The sequence below is a fragment of the Aedes aegypti genome, chromosome 1 (genome assembly GCF_002204515.2).
Source record: "Aedes aegypti strain LVP_AGWG chromosome 1, AaegL5.0 Primary Assembly, whole genome shotgun sequence".
Lineage (NCBI taxonomy): Eukaryota > Metazoa > Arthropoda > Insecta > Diptera > Culicidae > Aedes > Aedes aegypti.
The window spans coordinates 214,697,153-214,713,570 of NC_035107.1; the positions used below are offsets into that span (position 1 = coordinate 214,697,153).

Below are 16,418 nucleotides of genomic sequence, written 5' to 3' on the forward strand. Positions count from 1 at the left end.
AGAGATCAAAAATGGAATAAATGATTTACTTGGATTTTCCCCAGTCCAAGTAATCATTATGAAAAAGAGAACCCAATCTGGCATTGTTCGGAAAGGGCTTTCTCAAGAATATTATTTAGTTCATTTTAACAAAAAAGAACTAAATAATATTAAAGCTTTAGAAAAAGCAAAACTTTTGTTCGATGTCCGGGTGACATGGGAACATTTCCAGAAACCTGGAGGAAATTACCAGAACCCCACTCAGTGCCGTCGGTGCCAAAAGTGGGGTCATGGTATTATTTTAAATTGGAATGCTCGTTCTCTGAATGGTAAAGAGGACGAGCTGTTTAATTTTCTTACGGTTAATAACGTGCATATAGCAGTTATTACCGAAACGTATTTAAAACCTGGATCTAAACTCAAAAGAGATCCTAACTTTTTTGTTTATCGTAATGATCGACTTGATGGGGCATGTGGGGGAGTTGCAATCATCATTCATAGGCGTATAAAACATCAACTGTTTTCATCATTTGAAGCTAAAGTTTTTGAAACTTTAGGTGTTTCTGTTGAAACACAGTTTGGTAAATATACTTTCATAGCTGCCTATTTGCCTTTTCAATGCTCTGGGCAGCAAGTTAATTTGCTCCAAACTGACTTGCGTAAATTGACTCGCAATAAGTTAAAATTTTTTGTCATTGGTGACTTCAATGCCAAACATCGGTCATGGAATAATTCTCAAAGTAATTCCAACGGCAGAATTTTATTTGATGAGTGCTCTTCAGGATATTTCTCAATTCAATACCCTGATAGCCCCACATGTTTTCCCTCTTCTAGAAATCCATCTACGATTGATTTGGTCTTAACCGACTCTAGTCATCTTTGTAGCCAACTGATTACTCATGCTGATTTTGATTCTGATCATGTCCCTGTTACATTTCAAATATCCCAAGAAGCGATTCTCAATCCTATCAGCTCCACTTTCAATTATTTACGAGCTGACTGGAATACATATGAAACGTATGTTGACTCTAATCTTGTTAACATTTCTTTAGAAACTAAACTTGATATTGACAATGCTCTTGAAACTTTAACAAATTCCATTGTTGAAGCCAGGAGCATTGCAATTCCTAAATGTGAAGTAAAATTTGAATCCGTGATTATAGACGATGATCTTAAACTCTTGATCCGTCTTAAAAACGTGAGGAGAAGGCAATTTCAACGCACTCGCGATCCTGCTATGAAAATTATATGGCAGGATTTGCAGAAAGAAATCAAGAAACGTTTTGCTCAATTAAGAAACAAAAATTTTGAAAATCAAATGGCTCTAAGCCCATTTGGAAATTATCTAAAATCTTGAAAAAACCTCAGAAGCCAATACCGGCATTGAAAGAGGAAAACAAATTATTACTAACTAATTGCGAAAAAGCTCAAAAACTTGCTATGTAGTTTGAAAGTGCGCACAATTTTAATTTAGGACTTACTAGTCCAATTGAAAATGAAGTTACTCAGGAGTTCGAAAATATTCTCAATCAAGAGAACGTTTTCGAAAATGCCTGGGAGACTGATTTGGAAGAAGTGAGAACTATTATTAAAAAATTTAAAAACATGAAAGCTCCTGGCGATGATGGAATTTTCTACATCCTCATCAAAAAATTCCGGAAAGTAGCTTATCATTTTTAGTTGATATATTTAACAAATGTTTTCAATTAGCATATTTTCCTGACAAATGGAAAAATGCTAAGGTTGTTCCAATTTTAAAACCCGACAAAAATCCTGCAGAAGCTTCTAGCTATCCCCAACTAACATTCACTCATTTAACAAACACCATTATGGCAGTTTTATCCAGCATCATGTTTTATAACATTTTAATAATTTCCATGGCCAACCTTTGTTAAAGCATTGTTCACACAAATTTGGAGAAACTTTAAAGCATGTTGTTGAATACCAACTTTATTTTTCAGCATTAAAAACGTTTTACAAGCATTTAGTTCAGCTTTTGTATGGGTGGTCTTAAAATAATTAAAGACTAATAAAAACAAAAAAAAATATTTTTCTAGGCACTTTATAAATTAAGTGTGCACTATTATTATGAAAGTATAACAACAGTCTTATTTAAAAATCGCCTGCATACTGGATTCGAACTCGAGACCTTCCAATCGTCAGCGGTATGCCTTGCCATCTGCGCCATCCTAGATTTGATGATTATACCGTCCAGTGCAAAATATAAACTTCTCATAGCTGAATATTGACCATGTTCGAGCTTCTATTCGACAACGTCTAATCAACACATGGTACGCTAATCTACAACTGAACAAGCATATTATTCAGCTACTGTTTAGTGCTGATCCAAGCTGAGTTCAGTCGGCTATTTTTAGCGCACAGTGAGAAAATTTATGTCGATGTTGGTCAAAATAATGTTTATTTACACAAAGTAAAAACAGTCTGAAATGATTAATCTAATTTCATAAGTTTTAGTTTGTTCAAAACTGATTAATTACCGTCGGACGGGGCTACTTTTGATTCCAGGGGCTACTTTGGACATTCACCTTTTATATTTATTAGCAGCGTAAATATTAATCTGAGCAATTTTGTGTCTTCAGCACTTTTATTAACCAATATATACTCTACCACTAGGCATGATTTTTTCTTGGAACAACATCAACAATAACAGGATAAACAAGAAAACATTTCAAAATAGCTCGAATAAATATTCACAAGGTATAAAACATTGGCTATACAAACATTGTTTGAATTTTACCCATGTCATGAAAACTTATTGGGAGCATCACAAAACTATCGAATCGTCAGGTTTCATTAAAATCTTGTGATTTGTTTTGCTTAAAATTGTTGTTTTATTAAAATAATTGATCAAAGGTCTTATTTTTGCGACTTTTATTTTATTATAATATTTTAGTTTGTGTATTTTACAACATCAAAAAAATAAAATAAATGTTTGTAAAAGTGAATAGACATAAAACATATATATTTCAATACGTACCAATGCCAAATTCACAACGTAATCTCTAAAAAACTATTTTTCGTCATATTTTACATGAATTTGTAGTACAGAACAGTTACATCCTTCAAATGCCTAAATTAAACTAATCTTAAGCCAGCTCTAAACTGCTAAGAAGCTAAAAGCATATTACAAAAGCATACTTACTTCTTTACGATCTTGCTAAACTTTACTTCATAGATTGCGGTTTTAAATGAAAATTACTTACTGGTATTAAATTAGTTATCGGTATTAATGTGATCCTTTAACATATCGTTCATATAACAGAAGAGAATTGAAAAAAAAAGAGTTTATGTTCATAACTCATTTATCATCGCAGTACCTAGTAGTTACGTCGTTCGTTTATGTCAACTTGAAAATCGAGCACTCGTAACTGATAGTTCCAATTTAAAAGGAAGTTGAAAATTTAAGTTTCATACTGCAAATTGAGAATAGTGAATGGCATGATTCGTTGAAATTTGTTATATATGTGTAATTGATTCTAGCTTTGCAATTTTCTACATTAAGTTTATCAATGAAAAACGTTCCATAACATCACAGTGGACGACAATCTATGAATCAGTTTGAAAGTTATAAGGAAAAATCATTTCATTAAAAAATTGTGAAAATGTCCAAAGTAGCCCCTTTTTTGTCATGAAGGACACACTTTTTTCGCTATTCAAGCATTTTTGTTATTTCTTGATGGATTTGCCTCATATTTTGCACATTTGTTACGTACATATACAACTTAAATATAGGCAAAAATTATCAACATCTATCCATAATTCTAAGAGTTACAAATTCTCAAAGTTAAAGAATGTGGAAATAATGTCAAAAGAAGCCCCGTTTGACGGTAACTTAAATAATTTTGTAAATTATAGTTTGATTAATTTTTTATTTGTATTTTTCATAAACCTATTACATATGCATTGAAGTAAAAGTTCTCTGTATGAATATAGGCGGCATCCACAAATTACGTAACGCTCTAGGGGGAGGGGAGGAGTAGGCTACAGCGTTACGGCTCATACAAAAATTTGAAATTTTTCATACAAAAAGCGTTACGGTGGGGGGGAGGGGGTCAAGAATTTCCAATTTTAGCGACACGTAATAAATGGATGCCACCATATTTGAATCATTTGATGGGTTAGTCCTCAGAACCCACCTGAATAGAAAAATATTCGAATATTTTGATGCGATTTTTATTTTCGGAAATGGCCAAGTAAATCATTTCTCTTAGAGCGCAGTATTTATTCAGTTGTGAAGAAATGTCATTTCAAATGTAGCTGGCTATAGAAATTTATTTAATCAATTCTGTCAAAGAAATTTCCATTTTTCTTGTACGGAAAAACATCCCGAGCAGGCGAAAAAAGCTTAGCAATAGAAAATATAATATGAATAGCTGAAAGTGATATTAACTTGATAGATATATGATATAAAATATCTGGAAATGATATCTAAAATAAACTACTAGAACAAAATTGGCATGTCATATTTAGATTCTGCAAGATTTTACCAATAGCTATGAGCTATTCATTAGATCTGCGTACATCAAATTTTTCATAGGTTTAGAAGTTCCAGGAACAAAATTTTGATATTGTCTTCAGATATTTTATCTCTTATGTCAATCAAGTCAATATCACGCTTTGTTTGTCAGTACTTTGCTCCTACTCGGAATACTTAGCTTAAATGTTTATTTTTATTTTTCACAATAATTCTGCATTTCTGGAGACTAACCATGTTTATTTTCTGAACAGCTATTTCAAAAGTTTAAGGAAAGCATAATTTATGAGTTTTGAAATGCATTCGGAACTCAACACGAATTTCGGATATTTTGTCCATTATATGAAATTTAGCTATAGTGTGATCGCTTTTACAAGGCTTATTTATTGCTGAACAATGTGTTTGTTAATCGTCATTTTGGCCTCTATTGGATCAACTGTTCTTATAATATACTGAAGCTGAATTAGGATTTTATAAGATACTTATTCAGCTCTTATTCATGCTTATGTTAAACATGTGGGAATAGCTGAAGTGCGACGCAAGTAAAACGTTAGTTCGTCTTCTGAATATCCTTTTATACATATTCATTTTTTTTAATGGAATATTGGCTTTTTAATTGGGGGAAACATGTCTTGCTCAGCTCATTTGTAGAACAATCTTGACTAGTCGAAAGAGAATCTTTGGAAACGTTTAATAAATGGCGATTCAACTTTTGTTCATTCTAATGCATAACGTTGAACATTGATCTAAGTTTGTGTTAAAAAAGCACCTTCTCAGCTCTTTATAGAGCAATTTTTTTATTCAGCTGCCATTACCATTATTGAACAATAATTAAACATGCATGCTTGTTTGTGGCTCTGAATTGTTAGTTGGGTCGTCCAATCAGTTTGCTTTCCTCCATCAGTAAACTTTTTGAAAAGGTTATTTTGAACAGAATGATGGCCCACATCAACGAAAATTCAATTTTTGCCAATGAACAGTTCGGATTCCGCCATGGACATTCGACCACTCATCAACTTTTACGTGTAACAAATTTGATCCGTTCCAACAAATCTGAAGGCTATTTTACTGGTCTTGCTCTTCTAGACATAGAAAAAGCATTCGACAGTGTTTGGCATGAAGGTTTGATTGTAAAATTAAAAAACTTTAATTTTCCAACATACATTGTTAGAATAATTCAAAGTTATCTGTCAAATCGTACACTTCAGGTTAATTATCAGAACTCCAGATCTGAAAGACTTCCTGTAAGAGCTGGTGTTCTCCAAGGCAGCATTTTGGGACCAATATTATACAATATTTTCACATCTGACTTACCTGAGTAACCTCAGGGATGTCAAAAATCCTTGTTTGCGGATGACACAGGCCTCTCCGCCAAAGGAAGAAGTCTGCGTGTCATCTGTAGTCGATTGCAAAAAAGTTTGGATATTTTTTCTTCATACTTGCAAAAATGGAAGATTTCTCCCAATGCTTCCAAAACTCAACTAATAATATTCCCACATAAACCAAAAGCTCTTTATTTGAAACCTTCAAGTAGACATGTTGTCACGATGAGAGGGGTTCCAATAAATTGGTCAGATGAAGTTAAGTATCTAGGGCTCATGCTAGATAAGAATTTAACTTTCAAAAATCACATTGAGGGCATTCAAGCCAAATGTAACAAATATGTAAAATGTCTCTATCCCCTTATTAATAGAAAATCAAAACTTTGTCTTAAGAACAAGCTTTTGATATTCAAACAAATTTTCAGGCCAGCCATGTTGTATGCTGTACCAATATGGACTAGCTGTTGTAATACCAGGAAGAAAGCTCTGCAGAGAATTCAAAATAAAATTTTGAAAATGATTCTGAGGCTTCCTCCCTGGTATAGTACCAATGAGTTACATAGAATATCCAATGTTGAAACATTGGAACAAATGTCAAATACAATCATTAATAATTTCAGGCAAAAATCGTTACAATCTTCTATTGCCACGATTAATGAGTTATATGTTTAGGTTAAGTTAGGCTAAGTATATTAAAAACGTTTTTTTTTCTCTTATAAGCAGGTGAAATCAACTCACCTGTAAAAAAAACTGAACTGCTACGGCAAATGAAATGTAATATGTTGTTAACAAAATGTTAATTAAATCTTAAATTTGTTTTACCAAATTAGGATGATAGTGTTGTCTAATAACACAGAACACCTAGATATAAGAAATGAATGTAATGTTTGGAATGATACTAATAAAGAAATTAAAAAAAAAAGCAAAACAGTGAAAGAGGTAACCAGAAACACGTTTCTAGGGTGACTAGATGTTCAAATTAAAAATGAACCCCGATGGTTTGCATGAAGTACCGTTCAAATTATCGGGGGTGCACGGTAGTGTATTACGAGCGTATGTCACTAAGCTCTATGTATGTATGGCGATCCTATACCTATTTTGCTTGAGATAAAAAGTGTGATGCTTTCTTTCGAAGGATTTGGGGAGTCAATTCATCATTCAACTCACTTCGAATATGATATATGTATCGTTTTGTCTCAAATTCCGACTCACATTCCGAAAACTCTTTTTTTTTGGAGATTTGCCAGGAAATGGTAGTGAATTGCAATTCAATTTCAATATCTTTCAACCTTTTTAAGCCTTAAGAGTTGTAATGATTCTCTAGCTCAAAGTCAGTAAAGCTAGCTCAGAAATTTTTCTGCAAACGACGTAATTTTTGAAAAATGTTATAAGTTTAAGTGAAAATTGGCACCGTGCTCAATATCTTATCTATAAATATAACACTTTGTATTTGTGAAGTGTGGTGTCTTTTTAATGTTAATTTACGATGGAATGACAATTTTATGAATTTTTAGAATACATGACGAAAAAGTCTGTCGAAGCATATTAAGATTTGTTTGCTGTGTAGGTTGATAATGTTCTCGACTCGTCTGGCCATGGAGTATCGAGCAACTTTGGAGAGGAAAGCCACTAAATAATACCTGTAGGAGTACTCGTAAAATACAAAGACTAACGACAAATAGTAAAATATTGATAGACGAAAAAGTTGTTACACTTCGGTTTACGTGCGAATTTTTGTAACGCGAGTATTCGCGTGTTGTACTTTGTACAACACCCTTGGTTTTTCATGTTCAACATGAAATACTTCGCGATCTAAACTGAATATGTATAGAAAAAACATCTTCGACAAAGTTATTTAAGAGATCAAGGGCTGACAAGCGGTGATTATTAAGTTTCGGAATTCCTCCACCAGGCACCGCTAGTGCACATGAAAGTATTGTTTTGCAAATATCTCTGTAGCCTGACCACTCAGAAAGATGGCGTCTTCGGCAAAGATGTTTAATAAATCAAGGGCAATCATTGATCAAGCCAGCTCCTTAATTTCGGTCACCAAGTTACGTCAATGAGCATGAATCATTCGGTTTGTAAAAATCTCAGCAGCCCGATCACTTAGAAAGATGGCATCTTCGGCAGAGTAGTTCAGTAGCTTAAAGGTTAGGGACGATTCAAATATGAGGTCCATCGTTTTTTGAGATTATTAGACCCCCCCCCCCTCCCCCCTCTATCACGCTTTTTCCAATAGACCTTTTCATATGACAGATCCGTCTATGCATTTGTTTACATCGATGATGGACCGGTGCTAACACGGGCCTGTCATTTACATAGAAGAACAGTCAAAGTGCTTCGAGATCAGCTGATTTTAAACGTCAAATGGAAAGGCCTATACCTTCGACACGTACTGTCACACTTTTGTCGACCAAAAACAAACCCCTCCCCCTCCCAAATGATGGACGTCATTTTTGGATGATCCCTTGTCTTTATTTAGGCCGTGAAATTGGAGATTGATTTAAATAATGATAGCCCTTGAGCTACTGAACAACTTTGCCGAAGATACCGTGATTTCGGGTGAAATTGATCACTTTTCACTGTTTTCCATGTCTGTTTTCGATGATGTTGCCAATTCCAAACAACTTATTGCAGGAAAACAAGTACAACGGCGAGTCTCATTGGTTTATATACTGAAATTTTCATACAGTTCTCGCATACTCTGAGATAACGCCCTAAAAGCCATTGGTAACCACGTGCGTAGCTCGTTGTTTCTGAGCAGATGAAAGAATAAGCATCCAAACCAACATCACGGACAGGTAAATATTGATCCTTTCTTCGCCATAGCGTTGTTCAATAACATGAAAATGCTTTAAAATGCTCAGAAACAACTAGCTACACACATGGTTACCAATGGCTTTTTCCGGCCAGATCAGAAGTTATGCGAGAGTTGTGATATTAGTGCTCAAGATCGTCTCTAAAATAAAAAAATCAAGGAATTCCATTTCGGGGTGAAATTGATCACATGTCAAAACAACTATTGTTAGTTTTGAAAATAACTTTACTTATTTAATTTGTGCCTCCTGAATCCAAATATGCTTGCCAAGTTCTTAACAATGCAAAATTTATGGAAATAATAATTAATTAATTTTCATCAATACCGCAGAAAACGCCTAAATGTAGGCAATTTCCGAAGGAATCTTCTGATATCTATAAAAAATTCAATTATTACAGCAAAATGATTAAATTGGTACTAATTTTGATGATAAAATTCGGTTTGGGGATATGTTTCAAACAACCTTACAAATTTTCAAGTTGACATCATGTCCAAATCCAGCCCTCGTGTGTTAAAATACACTCAAATAAAGATTTAAAAAAAAAAAAAAATGTCCAAATCCTTGTTTAAGGCGAAGTAGGCCGTCATTGAAATTTGTACGCATCGTTGATGATTGTTGCTAATTCATCTCACGATTTCAAATCAAAGAAAATTAGTTGGTTTTGCACTGACACAGATGAAAAAATATCAGCATACTTTATGCATGTTAGCGCGTACAGTGATACATTTTCAAGTCAATTTAAACTATCAAGACTGAGTTTTATCACTTTGAAATGCAAGCTGAAAAGTCATCATTGTTGCCAAAACGAATGACGGGCTACTTAGCCTTAATACTATAAGTTTATTGATACCATACCATACAGAACACGATTATGGAATTTTGTATTATTTTCATAGAAATAAACATTCCTCAATACAAAAAGCTACATAACATGCAATTCTACAGTAGTTAAGACAAACAACGTTTATTCACATAGGTTGCATTGATTTCTGTGCTCTATTAGAGGGATATAAAATCGTGTGACCCGATGTGTTCACCCGAATTTACGGTACCATCTTTCTAAAATGTCAGGATCATATGATATTCGAAAACAAATTACATGCTTACTAGCGGCGCATGGTGGAAACATCTCAAATCTCTTGACTCAAATAATGGGAACCCTTGAGCTACTAAACAACTTTTCCGAAGACGTCATCTTTCTCAGCGGTCAGGATCCTGAAATATTCGCAAAACAAATGTTTCATTCTCACTAGGCTCCTGTGATATCTGCAAAACGAAAGTTCCATGCACACTACTGCCACCTAGCGGCCAAATTCCGAATAAAATGAGGTACCATCAAATAGCGCTCCACCTCCAAAACAACTATACTGAAGGCACCATGTTTCGAAATTATCTGGATTTTGAGATACAGTCGACTCTCCACATCTCGATGTTCTACATATCTACATATCGATTCTCTCCCTATGTCGATGATTGCTTCGGAACCTTAATTCTACATACGATTCCTTTCTCCATATCTCGATATCCTTCTTATCTCGATATCTCCATATCTCGATGTACCGTGATGATTCAAAATCCGGACGGTACCAATATCTGGACACTTCAACAATATTCATTAATTAAAGAAAAAAATATCTTTTTTCTGCCAGTTTTTAATCGTATTAACTATTTATGATACTTATGATCATTATACTGTTATTTGTAATCTAGTTATCATTGCCAAATAATTAATAAAAATATAAAACAAATAAGCCGTTCCGTCCGGACGTCATTTTTTCGCCTCGCAAGTTTACTCGGTATAAGTGTTGACAAATGCAGGTCTTGTGATAATGTGTTTCATTTATATTGTTAGTGAAGCGATTTCAACTGAAATAGACTGAAAACGATAGTTTCACGATTCGGTGACATCACAATCGTGGAATATGGTGTAAATGTGAACTTAAAGATGTGATAAGAGGGTGTCCCTTGGGGTGTCCGGATTAATGGCCAAATGTTTTAAATTCGGACATTACATTAGAAACCCTTGTTGAATTCAAGTAAACGGATGTAAGGAAAACTTGTTAAATAACTACAGAAGGCATTATTAATGGAAACAAATCGAGTTATACGAAAAAACTGTGTAAATCTATCACTAGTACCATAAAACCCAGAGGAAGTGCATTACAGGTAATTTATATACAAATAATACTCGTCATTCGTCTATTTGAAGCACTGTGAATCGCAAAAATGCATTAATTGTATGATAAATGATATGGACTTTAAATTCAATATAATTTTTGTGAATTTGGTGCAAATAGTTCAACTTTAAACAATTGTCCGGATTTTGATTCAATAGTGTCTAGAGTTAAACACAACACTTACTTCAGGTGTCCGGATTTAAGGACAAGACATGCTTCATTGTTTGAACGAATTTCGTAATAAAATCGTAATTTTTTAGATAAAATTTATCACGTACTGTAATCCGGGGTATCATTGATCAGCGGGGTAACATTGATCGGAATGACTCATCTCATAAAAAGTTCGTATTATAATTTATTGATGTAACATTTTCTAATCATGAATGGTACTTCTCTTTCCTATACTTATGAGCTAATAAAAGATAATATTTTTGCGAAAATTGTGTTTACCTTATGCGTAAGTTTGTTAACTTTTCGAAATAATGATATTTATTGTTTAGGATGACACTACCGAATATTCATGTCTCACATAAGTTCTGCAGACGATATAAGCAAGGAAAATGTGGCTCTTACTAAAAATGGCATCACCGAAAACGATTCCGTTGTCAAAACTTTTATAAGTATGCTCAATTAGGCAACATTATCGAATTACTGTTAAGAATGTAGAATTCCCTTAGGAAATTGCCTACCTTTAGGCGTATTGGGCGGTTCAAACAGGGATGCCAAGTCAATTTTTCTAAAATCTGGAAGATTCTGAAAATTTGTCTGGAAAAGTCTGGATTACTAATGTCGTCTATGGAGAACCTTACAAATTATTTACAAAACCTTACAAATTCATTTCAAATTTTATCTGGATCTTCCAGATTTTTGTAAAACGGGGCCTCAAAAATCTGGAATATCCAGACAAATCTGGAAGGTTGGCAACGCTGGGTTCAAATTGATTTTATTTTTGAAATTAAAAAAGTAAATGACTTGTAAGCGTTTGGCCTTCATATTCGGGTTCAGAGGCCATGCTTTAAGTAAGAAACGACATTTTCAATATTACCGAACGTTGTTTACATAGGTGATCAATGTTACCCCATATCAGCTAAATCAAAAAATAGCTTACAACATTTTTTTAAACATGCTTAAATCTTTCAATAAACAAAATTCAGTATATAGTCTCGACCTATGGGTAGCAGTACTTGTTTTAAAATTATAAAATTTACAACATTTGCATTTTCAAACGAAATATTAAAGAAATATTCAGAAAAATGATCAATGTTACCCCAGATTACGGTATATCAAAATCTGATTAGAAGTAGTTCATTTAGTAACAAAAATTTGGTTGTTATCCGTAATTCTCATTGAAAATTGTATTTACATTGTAACATTTGACGCTCCTTAAGTGTCCGGGTATTGATGCATCACGGTATTCCTGTTGATTTTTTGTTCCCAATTTTCTCTCTATATGTCGATATGAACATGATCAAAAGTTACTGTACCAGATTTAAGCAAATCGGAACTATTTAAAAACTTCAAATATAATTTGTTTGTTTATTGTTTACCTGGTGACGGAGTGATTTTCAATCTAGTGTGCATAAAATTAAGTTTCTTTAGATTGATTTAGATCACCTCTTTATACAAATCGAGCCAAAAACGCCAAGCATAGGAAAGCTTAGCTTTATGGAAATATAATCTTTGGAAGCTTTAGTAATTTGTAATATTACTCGAATTGGACAACACACATCATCACTTCGTGAATATTGCATTAATAAATATGTATGAAAAACTTGGAATTAAATTTTGACTGAATTGTTTTTAATCAAGTTTTAAAGGAAAAATGTACCAGTTGAACAATATCGAATATCATATTCAGCTCTCTTTTGATATCAAAAGCGCATTTCATTCAGTTTCTATAAAAATATTGTCAGAAGATCTGCACAGTATTGGAGGGTTTACACGAAGGCTCATAATTAAGTCTATTTGTCTTTTATTGACAACTGTTTGGAAGAACTTTTCACACTTATAAAACTCGCAGATGATGCTATAGACTCTGTATAGGAAAACCGGAAATCTTGCAAAGGTCATTGCAAAATCCCCTCGATAATCTATTCACTTTGGCTAGAAACTTACGGATTGGGGAAAATATAATTCTTATTCTACATTCTGTGGAATTGAATCAAAATTATGGTGAACTCTAAGCTTTGAGAAAACCCGCAAAATGTGAACAAACCCATACAAATATTATTACAAAATTATAAAAATCTGACACACAAATGGAACAAAGGGCAGTGAAATATGGAAACACCGATTTTTCGATAGAGTGATGCGCTTGATGAAAAGTTGCTTCAGTTCCCTGATACCGAGTGCTTTCGCCAGCTTTCATCGCTTTGTCAATTCCAGAGCATAGGGTACTTTAATTTAGGTAGTACCTTTCCAGAAAGCTGTGGCAATTTGCTGTACATTAGGAGGAAAATAACCATAACCATGACAAGATTTTTGCACAGGTTCTCAAGTAGACATGTTTCACAAGATAATTTCTTAAGGCATAAGCATAAGCATAGATGACCGTACAATTCGTAGTTGTTACTCCATGATTGACCAGAGCAATCGAAGTTGCACAGGGAATTAATGAATGGGGCTTGGGATTAGCTAACCATTCCTCAATGTACACAAATCGAGAGCGTGGTGGGGCCGGCCACGTCCTTACGGTCATCAGGGAAGAGAAGGAATGTTAGTGTGACTACCGTTGTTATTATAGACCGAGATCACCTCTGCATCTCCATGGTTGTCATGGAATGGATATTGGGTTAAAAGGTAAAGTAGAGATCTGGAAGTCACCAAGTTTCGGTGATGCGATCCATGATATAATCATGCCTAACCGGATTCGCGAAATAATTCGATAATCGCATTGTACGCCGAACAAGTGATCATCGTTCGCCCATGCTAGAGCAAGTGACGCGATTAATAGATCAAACACGACTAATCGATCGCGGCACTTTTTCATTACGATGCGAACACGACGCGCGATATATGTCAAATTTTTCGGAGATATCTGGCAAAAATCTTCACTGGAAACCGTGATGCTCATCTTGTTTAATTTTGTAGTTTCGACCATGGTTTTTATCAACTCCACTGAAAGATTAATCGAATGGTTATAAAACGCCTAACAAAGGAAAAAAAAACTTTGAAATTTCAAATTGTGCCTCTGGTGAACATTATCAATGACTCAGACAACCAGAAATCGCATGAAAGTTCATGTTACAACTCGTATATTCATACTAATTACATCAAACTCACAAAACACCGTTGATAAACTCGTCAGATTGACGAGCTTCCTCGCATAAAGCACTTTTTCCTGAGTTCATTTGTACATTTTGTTTCGTTTCATACACTCGTACAAAGTAAGTCGAATCAATCCGTAGCAGCTGTCAAATCGACATTTGTTATCATAAGTTAAGTCGCATAAGATCACAGGTTAGTTCGGTGGAATATTTATACAATCGCATTGTATGCTATTATCATATAATGTATGTTATCATTATATAATATATGCACGCATATCGCCTCCACTTTTGTACGTATTAGGCCTTTTCGCGACATCTTACAAGTGAAATGTTGCACATACAAAGCCTCCAGATGATTTAGTTATACGTACATTTTGGTTGTCTGGGGATGGCAGCAATCGTACAAGTTTTCTTATTTGATATTTCTGAATCACAAAACTCAATATGGATTGTGGTATTGTTGTTTTATGTTCTGTAACTCGATACCTCCCTAACTCGATGGTCCCTTCAATATCGAGTAAGGGAGAGATGACTGTAAAACGATACCAACATACAATGACCGTCGTTCTCTTATTTATTTGCCATGATGTGTATGAACGCACGTCTTGATGTTGGATTTTAGACTCTTTAGATTTTAGAATAGGTTTCTATTCTTGAAATTAAAAATGTTCATCTCGAGAAGCTGAAAAAACAAATCTCCTTCAGTAGCTGTAAGGCATTTCTTCCAATTTTTCTAAGAAACTGAAAAATGCAGACTGACGTTAATTCAGAAAAATGTAGTATTTGCATATGGCGTACCAAGTTGCATAAAATTGTAGCTCATTAGTAAAATATGTTGAATATATCAAACATAAGAAACACATTACTCACACATTTCCGACTCGTCCCAGATCCGGCAACCGGCGCGAAGCTCTAACTCATCACTCTCGCTGCCGCTGTTGTTGTTACTTGCAGCAGCACTTACAATTTCGCTTTCGTTTGAACAACGGTGGGGGCCTTGTTTCGCTTCTCTCTTGTGCCCACACCACCATCACTACTGCCCAACTCCCCCTGAGGCGATTCAAGCGACGAACCTGTTTTCGACTCGATTCGATTATGACGGTATGTTTTCTATTTTCTAACCTTCTTCTCTTTTTCTCTTCCCGCCTCCCCCTTCCTTTCTTCTTTTGTTCACAGTTGCCACCATCAAGCGCAGTTCATATCGGATCGCGTCACGATTGACTCTGTTCGTTCGACGGAATCGAAGGGGAGCCGCCAATAAAGTGCAAAATCATTCGCTAATCACCCGACCGACCCCCGCCCGCATACTCTCGGATCGAAGCAGGCGAGGAGAGAGAGATCATCGGATGAATGGATCGGATGAGTGGTCTAGTGGGCTTTGAAATTTAATCCATTGCTGATAACAAAAGAAGCAAGCGAGCCAAACATCGTCGATACGCACGACGTTGGATGGACGTGGCCAAGGTAGAGTACGGGGAGAAGCGCGAACGAAAGTGAAAAGCAAATAGAGGCACCGTTTGTTTCGCTCGATCACCGCTTGCTGCGTCCATTGTACATAATCGTAGTGGTGTTGCTGTAGTTGTCGTTATTGCCTATTTCGGGGAGAAACGCGCCGCGAGTGAGTAATCGAAAAAATAAAAGTGAATCTTATCGTCGTCGTCTTCTTCGTTGGAGTGGAGGAAACGTTCAGGTGTGTAGCCATACAAAAGTTCAAACAGTGTGTGCGCGGAGCCGGAAGCGAAAATTTCGGAAACAAAATAAAAAAAAAGTATTCGCATAATTGATTCAGTGTACAGCGTGCGAAAAAAATTCCAATTTCTTTGTGAGTGGCGGGAAAATAAAGCTCGGATCGTTAACCTTGTGGAATTGGGAGTGGAAAACAAAACGCGAGTGCGGGACCGATTTGACAGTCGCCGTTGGATCATCAGGAGAGCTTTCCGCATCGTTATCTTTGGGCGAGTTTACTGAGGTGAGTGTGGAGGAAGGGGGCTTCTTGACTTTGATTATGCTTATCCATTACATCAGGTGAAGTGAGTTAGAGGAAGCGTGGGTTGACGATAAGTGTAGCAGCGTGGATGTAATTTAATGAGATGGAAAATGATTTGATTGATAGGAGAATTTGTTTTCCGAGGTGGAGTTCGTCACCTTGGGAGTTCGATGACGGGTGACGGGTGCCAGTGCTGGAAAAGTTCGCATCACGATGCAGCTCACGAGTGTATACCAACGCATAACAAACATCACAGACTCGGGAACTGGCTAGGTGTGAGTAAGTCCACACCCATCTGCTCGGGAGAACATATCAAAAGAAGTAGCAACAAGTTCGGGAGCGCTTACTCGCGAGTAACTGAGCAAGG

The 16,418-nt window shown here is 35.3% G+C and overlaps 1 protein-coding gene across 2 annotated transcripts in view; it reads left to right on the top strand.

Moving 5' to 3' along the window:
• Window positions 1–16,418, top strand: part of LOC5577062 — a 338,285-nt gene that overhangs the window by 12,346 nt on the left and 309,521 nt on the right. For both annotated transcript variants that reach the window (XM_021857529.1, XM_021857530.1), the window contains exon 2: window positions 15,241–16,033. The gene's annotated coding sequence lies outside the window, so the exon portion shown is untranslated. The remainder of the gene's footprint in view (window positions 1–15,240; window positions 16,034–16,418) is intronic.